The sequence below is a fragment of the Taudactylus pleione genome, unplaced genomic scaffold (genome assembly GCF_031769625.1).
Source record: "Taudactylus pleione unplaced genomic scaffold, aTauple2 ptg001120l, whole genome shotgun sequence".
Classification (NCBI taxonomy): domain Eukaryota; kingdom Metazoa; phylum Chordata; class Amphibia; order Anura; family Myobatrachidae; genus Taudactylus; species Taudactylus pleione.
The window spans coordinates 22,501-43,773 of record NW_028285521.1 but is presented as its reverse complement, the minus strand read 5'-3'; positions in this window follow the sequence as shown (position 1 = coordinate 43,773).

The following is a 21,273-nucleotide window of genomic DNA, read 5'->3' as shown; positions in this document are numbered from 1 at the left end:
CACATCCCTGTCCTCACCACATAACTGACCCTGAGGATGACAGGTCAGCACATCCCTGTCCCCATCATATAACTGACCCTAAGAATGACAGGTCAGCACATCCCCGTCCCCACCACATAACTGACAATAAGGATGACAGGTCAGCACATCCCTGTCCCCACCACATAACTGACCCTAAGGGTGACAGGTCAGCACATCCCTGTCCTCACCACATAACTGACCCTAAGGGTGACAGGTCAGCACATCCCTGTCCTCACCACATAACTGACCCTAAGCACATCTCTGTCCCCACCACATAACTGACCCTGAGGACATAACTGACCCTGAGCACATCCCTGTCCCCACCACATAACTGACCCTGATGACAGGTCAGCACATCCCTGTCCTCACCACATAAGTGACCCTAAGGATGACAGATCAGCACATCCCTGTCCCCACCACATAACTGACCCTGAGGATGACAGGTCTGCACATCCCTGTCCTCACCACATAACTGACCCTGAGGATGACAGGTCATCTCATCCCTGTCCCCATCACATAACTGACCCTAAGGATGACAGGTCAGCACATCCCCGTCCCCACCAAATAACTGACACTAAGGATGACAGGTCAGCACATCCCTGTCCTCACCACATAACTGACCCTAAGGGTGACAGGTCAGCACATCCCTGTCCTCACCACATAACTGACCCTAAGGGTGACAGGTCAGCACATCCCTGTCCCCACCACATAACTGACCCTGAGTCCATAACTGACCCTGAGCACATCCCTGTCCTCACCACATAACTGACCTTAAGGGTGACAGGTCAGCACATCCCTGTCCTCACCACATAACTGACCCTAAGGATGACAGGTCAGCACATCCCTGTACTTACCACATAACTGACCCTGAGGATGACAGGTCAGCACATCCCTGTCCCCACCACATAACTGACCCTGAGGGTGACAGGTCAGCACATCCCCGTCCTCACCACATAACTGACCCTAAGGGTGACAGGTCAGCACATCCCCGTCCTCACCACATAACTGACCCTAAGGGTGACAGGTCAGCACATCCCTTTCCTCACCACATAACTGACCCTAAGGATGACAGGTCAGCACATCCCTGTCCCCACCACATAACTGACGCTAAGGATGACAGGTCAGCACATCCCTGTCCCCACCACATAACTGACCCTGAGGATGACAGGTCAGCACATCCCTGTCCCCACCACATAACTGAGCCTGATATTGACAGGTCAGCACATCCCTGTCCCCACCACATAACTGAGCCTGATATTGACAGGTCAGCACATCCCTGTCCCTCCACATAACTGACCCTGAGGATTACAGGTCAGTACATCCCTGTCCCCACCACATAACTGACCCTGAGGATGACAGGTCAGCACATCCCTGTCCTCACCACATAACTGAGCCTAAGGATGACAGGTCAGCACATCCCTGTCCTCACCGCATACTGACCCTGAGGATGACAGGTCAGCACATCCCTGTCCCCACCACATAACTGACCCTGAGGGTGACAGGTCAGCACATCCCTGTCCTCTCCACATAACTGACCATGAGGATGACAGGTCAGCACATCCCTGTCCCCACCACATAGCTGACCCTGAGCATGACAGGTCAGCACATCCCCGTCCCCACCACATAACTGACCCTAAGGATGACAGGTCAGCACATCCCCGTCCCCATCACATAACTGACCCTAAGGATGACAGGTCAGCACATCCCTGTCCCCATCACATAGCTGACCCTGAGGATGACAGGTCAGCACATCCCTGTCCCCATCACATAAATGACCCTGAGGATGACAGGTCAGCACATCCCTGTCCCCACCACATAACTGACCCTGAGGATGACAGGTCAGCACATCCCTGTCCTCACCACATAACTGACCCTAAGGGTGACAGGTCAGCACATCCCTGTCCTCACCACATAAGAGACCCTGAGGATGACAGGTCAGCACATCCCTGTCCTCACCACATAACTGGCCCTGAGGATGACAGGTCAGCACATCCCTGTCCCCACCTCATAACTGACCCTAAGGATGACAGTTCAGCACATCCCTGTCCCCACCACATAACTGACCCTGAGGATGACAGGTCAGCACATCCCTGTCCCCACCACAAAACTGACCCTAAGGATGACAGGTCAGCACATCCCTGTCCCCACCACATAACTGACCCTAAGGGTGACAGGTCAGCACATCCCTGTCCTCACCACATAACTGACCCTAAGGATGACAGGTCAGGACATCCCTGTCCTCACCACATAACTGACCCTAAGGATGACAGGTCAGCGCATCCCTGTCCCCCATCACATAACTGACCCTAAAGGTGACAGGTCAGCGCATCCCTGTCCTCACCACATAACTGACCCTAAGGATGACAGGTCAGCACATCCCTGTCCCCTTCACATAACTGACCCTAAGGGTGACAGGTCAGAACATCCCTGTGCTCACCACATAACTGACCCTGAGGAAGACAGGTCAGCACATCCCTGTCCCCACCACATAACTGACCCTGAGGATGACAGGTCAGCAAATCCCTGTCCTCACCACATAAGTGACCATAAGGGTGAAAGGTATCACATCCCTGTCCTCACCACATAACTGACCCTATGGATGAGAGATCAGCACATCCCTGTCCCCACCACATAACTGACCCTAAGGGTGACAGGTCAGCACATCCCTGTCCCCACCACATAACTGACCCTAAGGATGACAGATCAGCACATCCCTGTCCCCACCACATAACTGACCCTGAGGACATAACTGACCCTGAGCACATCCCTGTCCCCACCACATAACTGACCTGATGACAGGTCAGCACATCCCTTTCCTCACCACATAAGTGACCATAAGTGTGACAGGTTAGCACATCCCTGTCCCCACCACATAACTGACCCTGAGGATGACAGGTCAGCACATCCCTGTCCTCACCACATAACTGACCCTGAGGATGACAGGTCAGCACATCCCTGTCCCCATCACATAACTGACCCTAAGGATGACAGGTCAGCACATCCCCGTCCCCACCACATAACTGACACTAAAGATGACATGTCAGCACATCCCTGTCCCCACCACATAACTGACCCTAAGGGTTACAGGTCAGCACATCCCTGTCCTCACCACATAACTGACCCTAAGGGTGACAGGTCAGCACATCCCTGTCCTCACCACATAACTGACCCTAAGGGTGACAGGTCAGCACATCCCTGTCCTCACCACATAACTGACCCTGAGGATGACAGGTCAGCACATCCCTGTCCGCATCACATAACTGACCCTAAGAATGACAGGTCAGCACATCCCTGTCCTCAAGACGTAACTGACCCTGAGGATGACAGGTCAGCACATCCCTGTCCTCACCACATAACTGACCCTAAGGATGACAGGTCAGCACATCCCTGTCCTCACCACATAACTGACCCTGAGGATGACAGGTCAGCACATCCCTGTCCTCACCACATAACTGACCCTGAGGATGACAGGTCAGCACATCCCTGTCCTCACCACATAACTGACCCTGAGGATGACAGGTCAGCACATCCCTGTCCTCACCACATAACTGACCCTGAGGATGACAGGTCAGCACTATTTACTTCACTTTACTACATTTCTGAATTTCTCAATAACAAACGTATGGCTTAGGGGTGCTGTGAAAACAAAGCCGATTCTCTAGGGTGCTGTAATTCAATAAAAGTTTGAGAACCACTGCTCTAGGGGGAGAGTTAGGCACTAAGTAGGGAGGATGTAAGGGGGAGGTTAGGTTTAGGCAGCTGGGAGGGAGGGTTAGAGAGAGGGATAGGATACTGACCAATAGGTGTCTATGCCGGCGTTGGGATTCTGAGCATACCCAACCCCTATATATCATCTATCGCATATGTATCTGTGTTATATATACAGTATATCTCATATGTAATATCTATCTCATCTGTCTACAGTGGTGCTTGAAAGTTTGTAAACTCTTCAGAATTTTCTATATTTCTGCTATAATTCGGCCTAAAACTACCTTAGATTTTCACACTAGTCCTAAAAGTAGATAAAGAACCAAATGCAAAGTAATGAGACAAAAAAATTAGACGTGCTCATTTTTTGTAATTTAGGAAATAAAAATGTATGTAATATATCATGCATATAATGTGAGTTTATTTAACTTTTAAAAAAGAATACTTTCTTTTTAAAGTGAATGACATATGCTGAACTTTAGACCTTTTCCTTCTCTGATTTTATCCCTCTGTCCAAAAAAAGGGGTCTTTTTGGGTTTTATGTGTGTTATATGTTTTTATTTTCTCTTTTTTTATCACTGTGTATTTGGTATTTATTAAATTGGCAAATTATTTATTCATAAGCACTTTCATTTTTTAACCACAGTATTGGTTTGAATATTTATATGATTTATGCACTTTATAAACCAGTCGCTCTACAGTCAACTCGTATATATATATATGACACTAAATGATATGGTATACTACATTTAGCAAATGGTGATACAATACTTGGAAAAGGGGAAACCAGCATACTGAGAACGAGATAACGGACAACAGATTTCTATGGTTGTAAATATCACCAATGCTTTTTGTGGTGTTTGAACAAACCTCTAATCTAATACTACACCACATTTATACTATTAGGAGACTTATCAGTGACCACTCACCTTATATGTCGCAGGTTTTTCCCTGTTGACAAAAGAACATGTAATAATTAGTATAACATACCGTACTAACGGGGATTTTGTTTTTGAAATACACAACACTTATTGTTACCCAGAAACCTGATCACCAGGAGTGGTCTTTTTGGAATCACCTACTGCCATAATAACCACTGTGTCTAGTGCAATATATAAATAGGATCCATAATATTGCCCGTAATGTTTTTGCCTTTTTATGTTATAGTCATCCTTTTCCCACACCGAGGCTCTCTATACCATAACAATAGACGCCTATTAGGTGTCTGTAACTGATATAATAGTATAGGGAATAGGAATGACTGTACTCATATATGTCTATTATTCAACTGTATTGTGATTCAGGTCTACCAAAAGAGAGATATTGTAAACTGATATAATAAAAGTTATATTTTAATTTCATCATTATACTTGATAAGAGTGCCCCAAGAAGAGTCCATCTTCATTATCGTCTGTAAATATTCATGATTTGAAGAGGTTGACAGCAAGGACACTCGCTATCTCGTCTGCTCGCAGAGTCTCTCGGATTTGGCAGTGCTTTCATGCCGCTCCCCCTTTTTGATTTTTCACCAGGACAAGGCTGTTCTCCGTACAAGGGAGGGTCACCTTCCTATAGCAGTGTCCTGTTTTCATGTGAATGAAGAAATTGTGGTTCCAGCTTTTCAGTCTTCAGACCTCTCTGTAGGTGAAGCCTCCCTGGATGTAGTTCACGCTCTCCGTATTTATGTGGAGCGTACAAACTCTGTTAGAAAATCAGATGGTCTTTTTGTATTGTACGGTTTTCACAAACGAGGATGGCCAGCTTATAAGTAGAACCTGTCTCGATAATTACGTATGACTATATCTCAGGTGTACACACAGGCTGATCTCCCTGTCCCAAGCACGATGACAGCACATTCTACTCGGTCTGCAGGGCCATCATGGGCATTTAGTCGTGGTGCCTCTGCTGACCAGCTGTGTAAGGCAGCCACGTGGTCTTCTGTGCACACTTTTCTTAGGTTCTATGCCTATGATACTTTTGTCTCTCAGGATGCTTCCTTTGGGTGATGAGTTCTCCTTTATGGTCAGGAGCGTCCCCCACCCTAGGGGAACTGCTTTAGAACATCCCCATGGTATCCATGTGGATCCCTATGGACCCCGAAGAAGAAATATAGAGTTATGGTAGACTTACCTAGATAACTCCTATTCTTCGAGGTCCATAGGGTCCACCGGGCACCCACCCTGAAGCACCTGGCTTCATTGAGTGTTTTTTCTTTAGGTCACAGTTTCATTAATTTCTGTCTGAGTGTTTCTGGTGTACAATTGTTTTTCCTTCTCCTGCCTTTAGGCTTGCTAACTAAACTAAAGTCTTATGGCTAGGGGCGGGGTATATATGGAGGAGGACATGGGCCATTCTGGGAGCTAAAGTTTTTAACTGTTTGGTGCCTGGTCTTCCAACCATAATAATCCCCATTGGTATCCCTGTGGACCCTATGGACCATGAAGAAAAGGAGTTATCTAGGTAAGCCTACCATACCTCTATCTATATATCTCATATCTATCTTTTAAATCTTTCTATCTAATCTATCTCATATCTTTCTGTCTATCTCAAATCTATCTCCGATCTGTCTATCTCATATCTATCTAAATATCTCACATATATCTATCTCTTATCTATTTGTCTCCTATCTATCTCATATCTATCTCATATCTATGTATCTATCTCATATCTGTCTATATCATATCTCCTATCTATCTCATATATTTCTGTCTATCTCATATCTATCTATCTCATATCCATCTACATATATCTATATATCTCATATCTATCTATTTCATATCTATCTCATATATATCTATCTACCTATCAGATATATCATATATATCTATTTCACATATATCTATCTCTAATCAATCTAATATCTATGTCATATCGATCTATCTCTAATCTATCTAATATCTATCTCATATATATCTCATATCCATCTACATATTTTATATCTATCTATCTTATATCTATCTACCTATCTAATATCTACCTATCTATCATATATACTGTAAATCATATCTACCTATCTATCTCATATATATCTCATATTAATCTACATATTTTATATCTCATATCTATCTACCTATCTATCATATATATATCTATCTCACATCTATCTATTTCATATATATCTATCTATTTCATATCTACCTATCTATCATATATCTATTATTTCATATCAATCTCATCTATCTAATATATATCAATCTCATCCATCTACATATTTCATATCTATCTATCTCATAACTATCTATTTCATATCTACCTATCTAATATCTATCTCATATCTATCTGTCTCATACTGTATCTATCTCATATCTATCATATCTATAAACCTATCTATCTCATATCTATATCTATCTATCTGTCTTATCTATCTCATATCTATCTATCTCATATCATCTACATATTTCATATCTATCTAATATATATCTATTTCATATCTATCTATATATATCTACTTATCTATATATCTATCTCATATCTATCTCATATCTATATCTCATATATATATCTATCTATCTCATATCAATCTTTCTATCTCATATATATCTTCTATCTATCTCATATCTATCTATTTCATATCTATCTCATATCTTTCTGTCTATCTCATATCTATCTGTATATTTCATATCTCATATATCTACCTATCTATTTTATATATATCTACCTATCTCACATCTATCTCATATCTATATCATATCCATCTACATATAACATATCTATCTCATATTTATCTATCTCATATCTAACTATCTCATCTATCTATCTATCTCATATATATCTATCTATCTCATATCAAACTATCTCATATATATCTATCTATCTCATATATATCTATCTCATATCTAACTATCTCATCTATCTATCTCATATATATCTATCTATCTCATCTCATATCTATCTCATATCTAACTATCTCATCTATCTATCTATCTATCTCATATATATCTATCTATCTCATATCTAACTATCTCATCTATCTATCTATCTCATATCTTTCTATCTCATCTATCTATCTATCTCATATATATCTATCTCATATCTAACTATATCATCTATCTATCCCATATATATCTATCTCATATCTATCTCATATCAATCTATCTCATATCTATCTCATATCTATCTATCTCATATCTATCTATCTATCTCATATATATCTATCTATCTCATATCTAACTATCTCATCTATCTATCTCATATACATCTATCTATCTATCTCATATCTAACTATCTCATATCTATCTCATATATATCGATCTCATATCTAACTATCTCATATCTATCTCATATATATCTATCTATCTCATATCTAACTATCTCATCTATCTATCTCATATATATCTATCTATCTCATATCTAACTATCTCATATATATCTCATATATATCTATCTATCTCATATCTAACTATCTCATCTATCTATCTATCTATCTCATATCTAACTATCTCATCTATCTATCTATCTATCTCATATCTAACTATCTCATCTATCTATCTATCTATCTATCTCATATCTAACTATCTCATCTCATCTATCTATCTATCTATCTCTCATATCTAACTATCTCATCTATCTATCTCATATATATCTATCTCATATATATCTATCTATCTCATATCTAACTATCTCATATCTATCTCATATATATCTATCTCACATATCTATCTCATATATATCTATCTATCTCATATATATCTATCTATCTCATATCTAACTATCTCATCTATCTATCTCATATATATCTATCTATCTCATATCTAACTATCTCATATCTGTCTCATATATATCTATCTATCTCATATCTATCTATCTATCTATCTCATATCTAACTATCTCATCTATCTATCTATCTATCTATCTATCTATCTATCTATCTATCTCATCTATCTATCTCATATATATCTATCTCATATCTAACTATCTCATCTATCTATCTCATATATATCTATCTATCTCATATCTAACTATCTCATATCTATCTCATATATATCTATCTCATATATCTATCTCATATATATCTATCTATCTATCTATCTCATATCTATCTATCTATCTCATATCTAACTATCTCATATATCTATCTCATATATATCTATCTATCTAATATCTATCTATCTATCTCATATCTAACTATCTCATCTATCTATCTATCTCATATCTTTCTATCTCATCTATCTATCTATCTCATATATATCTATCTCATATCTAACTATCTCATCTATCTATCTCATATATATCTATCTATCTCATCTCATATCTATCTATATATATATCTATCTCATATCTAACTATCTCATCTATCTATCTCATATATATCTATCTATCTCATATCTATCTATCTATCTCATATCTATATATCTCATCTATCTATCTCATATATATCTATCTCATCTCATATCTATCTATCTCATATATATCTATCTATCTCATCTCATATCTATCTATCTCTTATCTATCTATCTCATATATATCTAACTATCTCATATCTAACTATCTCATATATCTATCTCATATATATCTATCTCATATCTATCTATCTCATATATATCTATCTATCTCATATCTAACTATCTCATCTATCTATCTATCTCATATCTTTCTATCTCATCTATCTATCTATCTAATATATATCTAACTCATATCTAACTATCTCATCTATCTATCTCATATATATCTATCTATCTCACCTCATATCTATCTATATATATCTATCTATCTCATATCTAACTATCTCATCTACCTATCTCATATATAGCTATCTATCTCATATCTAACTATCTCATATCTATCTCATATATATCTATCTCATATCTAACTATCTCATATCTATCTCATATATATCTATCTATCTCATATCTAACTATCTCATCTATCTATCTATCTATCTCATATCTAACTATCTCATATCTAACTATCTCATATATCTATCTCATATATATCTATCTATCTATCTCATATCTATCTATCTATCTCATATATATCTATCTATCTATCTCATATCTAACTATCTCATCTATCTATCTATCTCATATCTATCTATCTCATATCTAACTATCTCATATCTATCTCATATATATCTATCTCATATCTAACTATCTCATATCTATCTCATATATATCTATCTATCTCATATCTAACTATCTCATCTATCTATCTATCTATCTCATATCTAACTATCTCATATATCTATCTCATATATATCTATCTATCTATCACATATCTATCTATCTATCTCATATATATCTATCTATCTATCTCATATCTAACTATCACATCTATCTATCTATCTATCTATCTATCTCATATCTAACTATCTCATATCTAACTATCTCATCTATCTATCTCATATATATCTATCTATCTCATATCTAACTATTTCATCTATCTATCTATCTATCTCATATCTAACTATCTCATATCTAACTATCTCATATATCTATCTATCTATCTATCTCATATATATCTATCTCATATCTAACTATCTCATATATCTATCTCATATATCTATCTCATATCTATCTATCTATCTCATATCTATCTATCTCATATATATCTATCTATCTCATATCTAACTATCTCATCTATCTATCTATCTCATCTATCTATCTCATATATATCTCATATCTAACTATCTCATCTATCTATCTCATATATATCTATCTATCTCATCTCATATCTATCTATCTCATATATATCTATCTATCTCATCTCATATCTATCTATCTCATATCTATCTATCTCATATATATCTATCTATCTCATATCTAACTATCTCATCTATCTATCTCATATATATCTATCTCATATATATCTATCTATCTCATATCTATCTCATATCTATCTCATATATATCTATCTCATATCTAACTATCTCATATCTATCTCATATATATCTATCTATCTCATATCTAACTATCTCATCTATCTATCTCATATCTATCTATCTATCTCATATCTAACTATCTCATCTATCTATCTATCTATCTATCTGTCTCATATCTAACTATCTCATCTATCTATCTCATATATATCTATCTATCTCATATCTAACTATCTCATATCTATCTCATATATATCTATCTATCTATCTATCTCATATCTAACTATCTCATCTATCTATCTATCTATCTATCTATCTATCTCATATCTAACTATCTCATCTCATCTATCTATCTATCTATCTCATATCTAACTATCTCATATCTAACTATCTCATATATCTATCTCATATATATCTATCTATCTATCTCATATATATCTATCTATCTCATATCTAACTATCTCATCTATCTATCTCATCTATCTATCTATCTCATATCTTTCTATCTCATCTATCTATCTATCTCATATATATCTATCTCATATCTAACTATCTCATCTATCTATCTCATATATATCTATCTATCTCATCTCATATCTATCTATATATATATCTATCTCATATCTAACTATCTCATCTATCTATCTCATATATATCTATCTATCTCATATCTATCTATCTATCTCATATCTATATATCTCATCTATCTATCTCATATATATCTATCTATCTCATCTCATATCTATCTATCTCATATATATCTATCTATCTCATCTCATATCTATCTATCTCTTATCTATCTATCTCATATATATCTAACTATCTCATATCTAACTATCTCATATATCTATCTCATATATATCTATCTCATATCTATCTATCTCATATATATCGATCTATCTCATATCTAACTATCTCATCTATCTATCTATCTCATATCTTTCTATCTCATCTATCTATCTATCTCATATATATCTATCTCATATCTAACTATCTCATCTATCTATCTCATATATATCTATCTATCTCATCTCATATCTATCTATATATATCTATCTATCTCATATCTAACTATCTCATCTACCTATCTCATATATATCTATCTATCTCATATCTAACTATCTCATATCTATCTCATATATATCTATCTCATATCTAACTATCTCATATCTATCTCATATATATCTATCTATCTCATATCTAACTATCTCATCTATCTATCTATCTATCTATCTCATATCTAACTATCTCATATATCTATCTCATATATATCTATCTATCTATATCATATCTATCTATCTATCTCATATATATCTATCTATCTATCCCATATCTAACTATCTCATCTATCTATCTATCTATCTCATATCTAACTATCTCATATCTAACTATCTCATCTATCTATCTCATATATATCTATCTATCTCATATCTAACTATCTCATCTATCTATCTATCTATCTCATATCTAACTATCTCATATATCTATCTCATATATATCTATCTATCTATCTCATATCTATCTATCTATCTCATATATATCTATCTATCTCATATCTAACTATCTCATCTATCTATCTATCTATCTCATATCTAACTATCTCATATCTAACTATCTCATATATCTATCTCATATCTATCTATCTATCTCATATCTATCTATCTCATATATATCTATCTATCTCATATCTAACTATCTCATCTATCTATCTATCTCTTATCTTTCTATCTCATCTATCTATCTCATATATATCTATCTCATATCTAACTATCTCATCTATCTATCTCATATATATCTATCTATCTCATCTCATATCTATCTATCTCATATATATCTATCTATCTCATCTCATATCTATCTATCTCATATCTATCTATCTCATATATTTCTATCTATCTCATATCTAACTATCTCATCTATCTATCTATCTCATATCTTTCTATCTCATCTATCTACCTATCTCATATATATCTATCTCATATCTAACTATCTCATCTATCTATCTCATATATATCTATCTATCTCATATCTAACTATCTCATCTATCTATCTCATATATATCTATCTATCTCATATCTAACTATCTCATATCTATCTCATATATATCTATCTCATATCTAACTATCTCATATCTATCTCATATACATCTATCTATCTCATATCTAACTATCTCATCTATCTATCTATCTCATATCTAACTATCTCATATCTAACTATCTCATATATCTATCTCATATATATCTATCTATCTATCACATATCTATCTATCTATCTATCTATCTCATATATATCTATCTATCTATCTCATATCTAACTATCTCATCTATCTATCTATCTATCTCATATCTAACTATCTCATCTATCTATCTCATATATATCTATCTATCTCATATCTAACTATCTCATCTATCTATCTATCTATCTATCTATCTCATATCTAACTATCTCATATCTAACTATCTCATATATCTATCTCATATATATCTATCTATCTATCTCATATATATCTATCTCATATCTAACTATCTCATATCTAACTATCTCATATATCTATCTCATATATCTATCTCATATCTATCTATCTATCTCATATCTATCTATCTCATCTATCTATCTATCTCATCTATCTATCTCATATATATCTCATATCTAACTATCTCATCTATCTATCTCATATATATCTATCTATCTCATCTCATATCTATCTATCTCATTTATATATATCTATCTCATCTCATATCTATCTATCTCATATCTATCTATCTCATATATATCTATCTATCTCATATCTAACTATCTCATCTATCTATCTCATGTATATCTATCTATCTCATCTCATATCTATCTATATATATCTATCTATCTCATATCTAACTATCTCATCTATCTATCTCATATATATCTATCTATCTCATATCTAACTATCTCATATCTATCTCATATATATCTATCTCATATCTAACTATCTCATATCTATCTCATATATATCTATCTATCTCATATCTAACTATCTCATCTATCTATCTATCTATCTCATATCTAACTATCTCATCTCATCTATCTATCTCATATCTAACTATCTCATCTATCTATCTCATATATATCTATCTATCTCATATCTAACTATCTCATATATCTATCTCATATATATCTATCTATCTATCTCATATCTAACTATCTCATCTATCTATCTATCTATCTATCTATCTAATATCTAACTATCTCATCTCATCTATCTATCTATCTATCTATCTATCTATCTATCTATCATATCTAACTATCTCATCTATCTATCTGTCTATCTATCTCATATCTAACTATCTCATCTATCTATCTCATATATATCTATCTATCTCATATCTAACTATCTCATCTATCTATCTCATATATATCTATCTCTCATATCTAACTATCTCATCTCATCTATCTCATATCTATCTATCTATCTATCTATCTCATATCTAACTATCTCATATATCTATCTATCTATCTATCTCATATCTAACTATCTCTTCTCATCTATCTATCTTTCTATCTATCTATCTCATATCTAACTATCTCATCTATCTACTCATATATATCTATCTATCTATCTCATATCTAACTATCTCATCTATCTATCTATCTATCTCATATCTAACTATCTCATCTATCTATCTCATATATATCTATCTCATATCTAACTATCTCATCTATCTATCTATCTATCTATCTCATATCTAACTATCTCATCTCATCTATCTCATATCTATCTATCTCATATCTATCTATCTCATATCTATCTATCTCTTATATATATCTATCTCATATCTATCTCATATATATCTATCTATCTCATATATATCTATCTATCTCATATCTAGCTATCTCATATCTAACTATCTCATCTATCTATCTATCTTATATCTAACTATCTCATATCTATCTCATATATATCTATCTCATATCTATCTCATATATATCTATCTATCTCATATCTATCTATCTATCTGTCTATCTATCTCATATCTAACTAACTCATCTATCTATCTCATATATATCTATCTATCTATCTCATATCTAACTATCTCATCTATCTATCTCATATATATCTATCTCTCATATCTAACTATCTCATCTCATCTATCTCATATCTATCTATCTATCTCATATCTAACTATCTCATATATCTATCTATCTATCTCATATCTAACTATCTCTTCTCATCTATCTATCTTTCTATCTATCTATCTATCTCATATCTAACTATCTCATCTATCTACTCATATATATCTATCTATCTATCTCATATCTAACTATCTCATCTATCTATCTATCTATCTCATATCTAACTATCTCATCTATCTATCTCATATATATCTATCTATCTATCTCATATCTAACTATCTCATCTATCTATCTATCTATCTATCTATCTCATATCTAACTATCTCATCTCATCTATCTCATATCTATCTATCTCTTATATATATCTATCTCATATCTATCTCATATATATCTATCTATCTCATATATATCTATCTATCTCATATCTATCTATCTCATATCTAACTATCTCATATATATCTATCTATCTCATATCTAACTATCTCATATATATCTATCTCATATATCTATCTCATATATATCTATCTATCTATCTCATATCTAACTATCTCATCTATCTATCTATCTATCTATCTCATATCTAACTATCTCATCTCATCTATCTATCTATCTATCTCATATCTAACTATCTCATCTATCTATCTATCTATCTATCTATCTGTCTATCTATCTCATATCTAACTATCTCTTCTATCTATCTCATATATATCTATCTATCTATCTCATATCTAACTATCTCATCTATCTATCTCATATATATCTATCTCTCATATCTAACTATCTCATCTCATCTATCTCATATCTATCTATCTATCTCATATCTAACTATCTCATATATCTATCTATCTATCTCATATCTAACTATCTCTTCTCATCTATCTATCTTTCTATCTATCTATCTCATATCTAACTATCTCATCTATCTACTCATATATATCTATCTATCTATCTCATATCTAACTATCTCATCTATCTATCTATCTCATATCTAACTATCTCATCTCATCTATCTCATATCTATCTATCTCTTATATATATCTATCTCATATCTATCTCATATCTATCTCATATATATCTATCTATCTCATATATATCTATCCATCTCATAAGTAACTATCTCATATATCTATCTCATATCTAACTATCTCTTCTCATCTATCTATCTTTCTATCTATCTATCTCATATCTAACTATCTCATCTATCTACTCATATATATCTATCTATCTATCTCATATCTAACTATCTCATCTATCTACTCATATATATCTATCTATCTATCTCATATCTAACTATCTCATCTATCTATCTCATATCTAACTATCTCATCTATCTATCTCATATATATCTATCTATCTATCTCATATCTATCTCATCTATCTATCTATCTATCTATCTCATATCTAACTATCTCATCTCATCTATCTCATATCTATCTATCTCATATCTATCTATCTCTTATATATATCTATCTCATATCTATCTCATATATATCTATCTATCTCATATATATCTATCTATCTCATATCTAACTATCTCATATCTAACTATCTCATCTATCTATCTATCTCATATCTATCTATCTCATCTATCTATCTATCTCATATCTAACTATCTCATCTATCTATCTATCTATCTATCTATCTCATATATATCTATCTATCTCATATCTATCTATCTATCTCATATCTAACTATCTCATCTATCTATCTATCTATCTATCTCATATCTAACTATCTCATCTCATCTATCTATCTATCTATCTATCTATCTCTCATATCTAACTATCTCATCTATCTATCTCATATATATCTATCTCATATATCTATCTCATATATATCTATCTATCTCATATCTAACTATCTCATCTATCTATCTATCTATCTATCTATCTCATATCTAACTATCTCATCTCATCTATCTATCTATCTATCTCATATCTAACTATCTCATCTATCTATCTATCTATCTCATATCTAACTATCTCATCTATCTATCTCATATATATCTATCTATCTATCTATCTCATATCTAACTATCTCATCTATCTATCTCATATATATCTATCTCTCATATCTAACTATCTCATCTCATCTATCTCATGTCTATCTATCTATCTCATATCTAACTATCTCATATATCTATCTATCTATCTATCTATCTATCTCATATCTAACTATCTCATCTCATCTATCTATCTATCTATCTCATATCTAACTATCTCATCTACTCATATATATCTATCTATCTATCTCATATCTAACTATCTCATATATCTATCTCATATATATCTATCTATCTCATATCTATCTATCTATCTCATATATATCTATCTATCTCATATCTAACTATCTCATCTATCTATCTATCTCATATCTAACTATCTCATATCTAACTATCTCATATATCTATCTCATATCTATCTATCTATCTCATATCTATCTATCTATCTCATATATATCTATCTATCTCATATCTAACTATCTCATCTATCTATCTATCTCATATCTTTCTATCTCATCTATCTATCTCATATATATCTATCTCATATCTAACTATCTCATCTATCTCATATATATCTATCTATCTCATCTCATATCTATCTATCTCATATATATCTATCTCATCTCATATCTATCTATCTCATATCTATCTATCTCATATATTTCTATCTATCTCATATCTAACTATCTCATCTATCTATCTATCTCATATCTTTCTATCTCATCTATCTATCTATCTCATATATATCTATCTCATATCTAACTATCTCATCTATCTATCTCATATATATCTATCTATCTCATCTCATATCTATCTATATATATCTATCTATCTCATATCTAACTATCTCATCTATCTATCTCATATATATCTATCTATCTCATATCTAACTATCTCATATCTATCTCATATATATCTATCTCATATCTAACTATCTCATATCTATCTCATATATATCTATCTATCTCATATCTAACTATCTAATCTATCTATCTATCTCATATCTAACTATCTCATATCTAACTATCTCATATATCTATCTCATATATATCTATCTATCTATCTCATATCTATCTATCTCATATATATCTATCTATCTATCTCATATCTAACTATCTCATCTATCTATCTATCTATCTCATATCTAACTATCTCATATCTAACTATCTCATCTATCTATCTCATATATATCTATCTATCTCATATCTAACTATCTCATCTATCTATCTATCTATCTATCTCATATCTAACTATCTCATATCTAACTATCTCATATATCTATCTCATATATATCTATCTATCTATCTCATATCTATCTATCTCATATCTAACTATCTCATATCTAACTATCTCATATATCTATCTCATATATCTATCTCATATCTATCTATCTCATATCTATCTATCTATCTCATATATATCTAACTATCTCATATCTTTCTATCTCATATCTTTCTATCTCATCTATCTATCTCATATATATCTCATATCTAACTATCTCATCTATCTATCTCATATATATCTATCTATCTCATCTCATATCTATCTATCTCATATATATCTATCTATCTCATCTCATATCTATCTATCTCATATCTATCTATCTCATATATATCTATCTATCTCATATCTAACTATCTCATCTATCTATCTCATATATATCTATCTATCTCATCTCATATCTATCTATATATATCTATCTATCTCATATCTAACTATCTCATCTATCTATCTCATATATATCTATCTCATATATATCTATCTCATATCTAACTATCTCATATCTATCTCATATCTATCTCATATATATCTATCTCATATCTAACTATCTCATATCTATCTCATATATATCTATCTCATATCTATCTCATATATATCTATCTATCTCATATCTAACTATCTCATCTATCTATCTATCTATCTCATATCTAACTATCTCATCTATCTATCTCATATATATCTATCTATCTCATATCTAACTATCTCATCTATCTATCTATCTATCTCATATCTAACTATCTCATCTATCTATCTATCTATCTCATATCTAACTATCTCATCTCATCTATCTATCTATCTATCTCATATCTAACTATCTCATCTATCTATCTCATATATATCTATCTATCTCATATCTAACTATCTCATATCTATCTCATATATATCTATCTCATATATATCTATCTATCTATCTCATATCTAACTATCTCATCTATCTATCTATCTATCTCATATCTAACTATCTCATCTCATCTATCTATCTATCTATCTCATATCTAACTATCTCATCTATCTATCTATCTGTCTATCTATCTCATATCTAACTATCTCATCTATCTATCTCATATATATCTATCTATCTCATATCTAACTATCTCATCTATCTATCTCATATATATCTATCTCTCATATCTAACTATCTCATCTCATCTATCTCATATCTATCTATCTATCTCATATCTAACTATCTCATATATCTATCTATCTATCTATCTATCTCATATCTAACTATCTCTTCTCATCTATCTATCTTTCTATCTATCTATCTCATATCTAACTATCTCATCTATCTACTCATATATATCTATCTATCTATCTCATATCTAACTATCTCATCTATCTATCTATCTATCTCATATCTAACTATCTCATCTATCTATCTCATATATATCTATCTATCTATCTCATATCTAACTATCTCATCTATCTATCTATCTATCTATCTCATATCTAACTATCTCATCTCATCTATCTCATATCTATCTATCTCATATCTATCTATCTCTTATATATATCTATCTCATATATATCTCATATCTATCTCATATATATCTATCTATCTCATATATATCTATCTATCTCATATCTATCTATCTCATATCTAACTATCTCATCTATCTATCTCATATCTATCTATCTCATATATCTATCTCATATATATCTATCTATCTATCTCATATCTAACTATCTCATCTATCTATCTATCTATATATCTCATATCTAACTATCTCATCTATCTATCTCATATATATCTATCTATCTCATCTCATATCTATCTATCTCATATATATCTATCTATCTCATCTCATATCTAACTATCTCATCTATCTATCTCATATATATCTATCTATCTCATCTCATATCTATCTATATATATCTATCTATCTCATATCTAACTATCTCATCTATCTATCTCATATATATCTATCTCATATATATCTATCTCATATCTAACTATCTCATATCTATCTCATATATATCTATCTCATATCTAACTATCTCATATCTATCTCATATATATCTATCTATCTCATATCTAACTATCTCATCTATCTATCTCATATATATCTATCTATCTCATATCTATCTCATATATATCTATCTATCTCATATCTAACTATCTCATCTATCTATCTATCTATCTCATATCTAACTATCTCATCTATCTATCTCATATATATCTATCTATCTCATATCTAACTATCTCATCTATCTATCTATCTATCTATCTCATATCTAACTATCTCATCTATCTATCTATCTATCTCATATCTAACTATCTCATCTCATCTATCTATCTATCTATCTATCTCATATCTAACTATCTCATCTATCTATCTCATATATATCTATCTATCTCATATCTATCTCATATATATCTATCTCATATATCTATCTCATATATATCTATCTATCTATCTATCTCATATCTAACTATCTCATCTATCTATCTATCTCATATCTAACTATCTCATCTCATCTATCTATCTATCTATCTATCTCATATCTAACTATCTCATCTATCTATCTATCTATCTGTCTATCTATCTCATATCTAACTATCTCATCTATCTATCTCATATATATCTATCTATCTATCTCATATCTAACTATCTCATCTATCTATCTCATATATATCTATCTCTCATATCTAACTATCTCATCTCATCTATCTCATATCTATCTATCTATCTCATATCTAACTATCTCATATATCTATCTATCTATCTCATATCTAACTATCTCTTCTCATCTATCTATCTTTCTATCTATCTATCTCATATCTAACTATCTCGTCTATCTACTCATATATATCTATCTATCTATCTCATATCTAACTATCTCATCTATCTATCTATCTATCTCATATCTAACTATCTCATCTATCTATCTCATATATATCTATCTATCTATCTCATATCTAACTATCTCATCTATCTATCTATCTCATATCTAACTATCTCATCTCATCTATCTCATATCTATCTATCTCATATCTATCTATCTCTTATATATATCTATCTCATATCTATCTCATATATATCTATCTATCTCATATCTATCTATCTCATATCTAACTATCTCATATATATCTATCTATCTCATATCTAACTATCTCATATCTATCTCATATATATCTATCTCATATATATCTATCTATCTCATATCTAACTATCTCATCTATCTCATATATATCTATCTATCTCATCTCATATCTATCTATCTCATATATATCTATCTCATCTCATATCTATCTATCTCATATCTATCTATCTCATATATTTCTATCTATCTCATATCTAACTATCTCATCTATCTATCTATCTCATATCTTTCTATC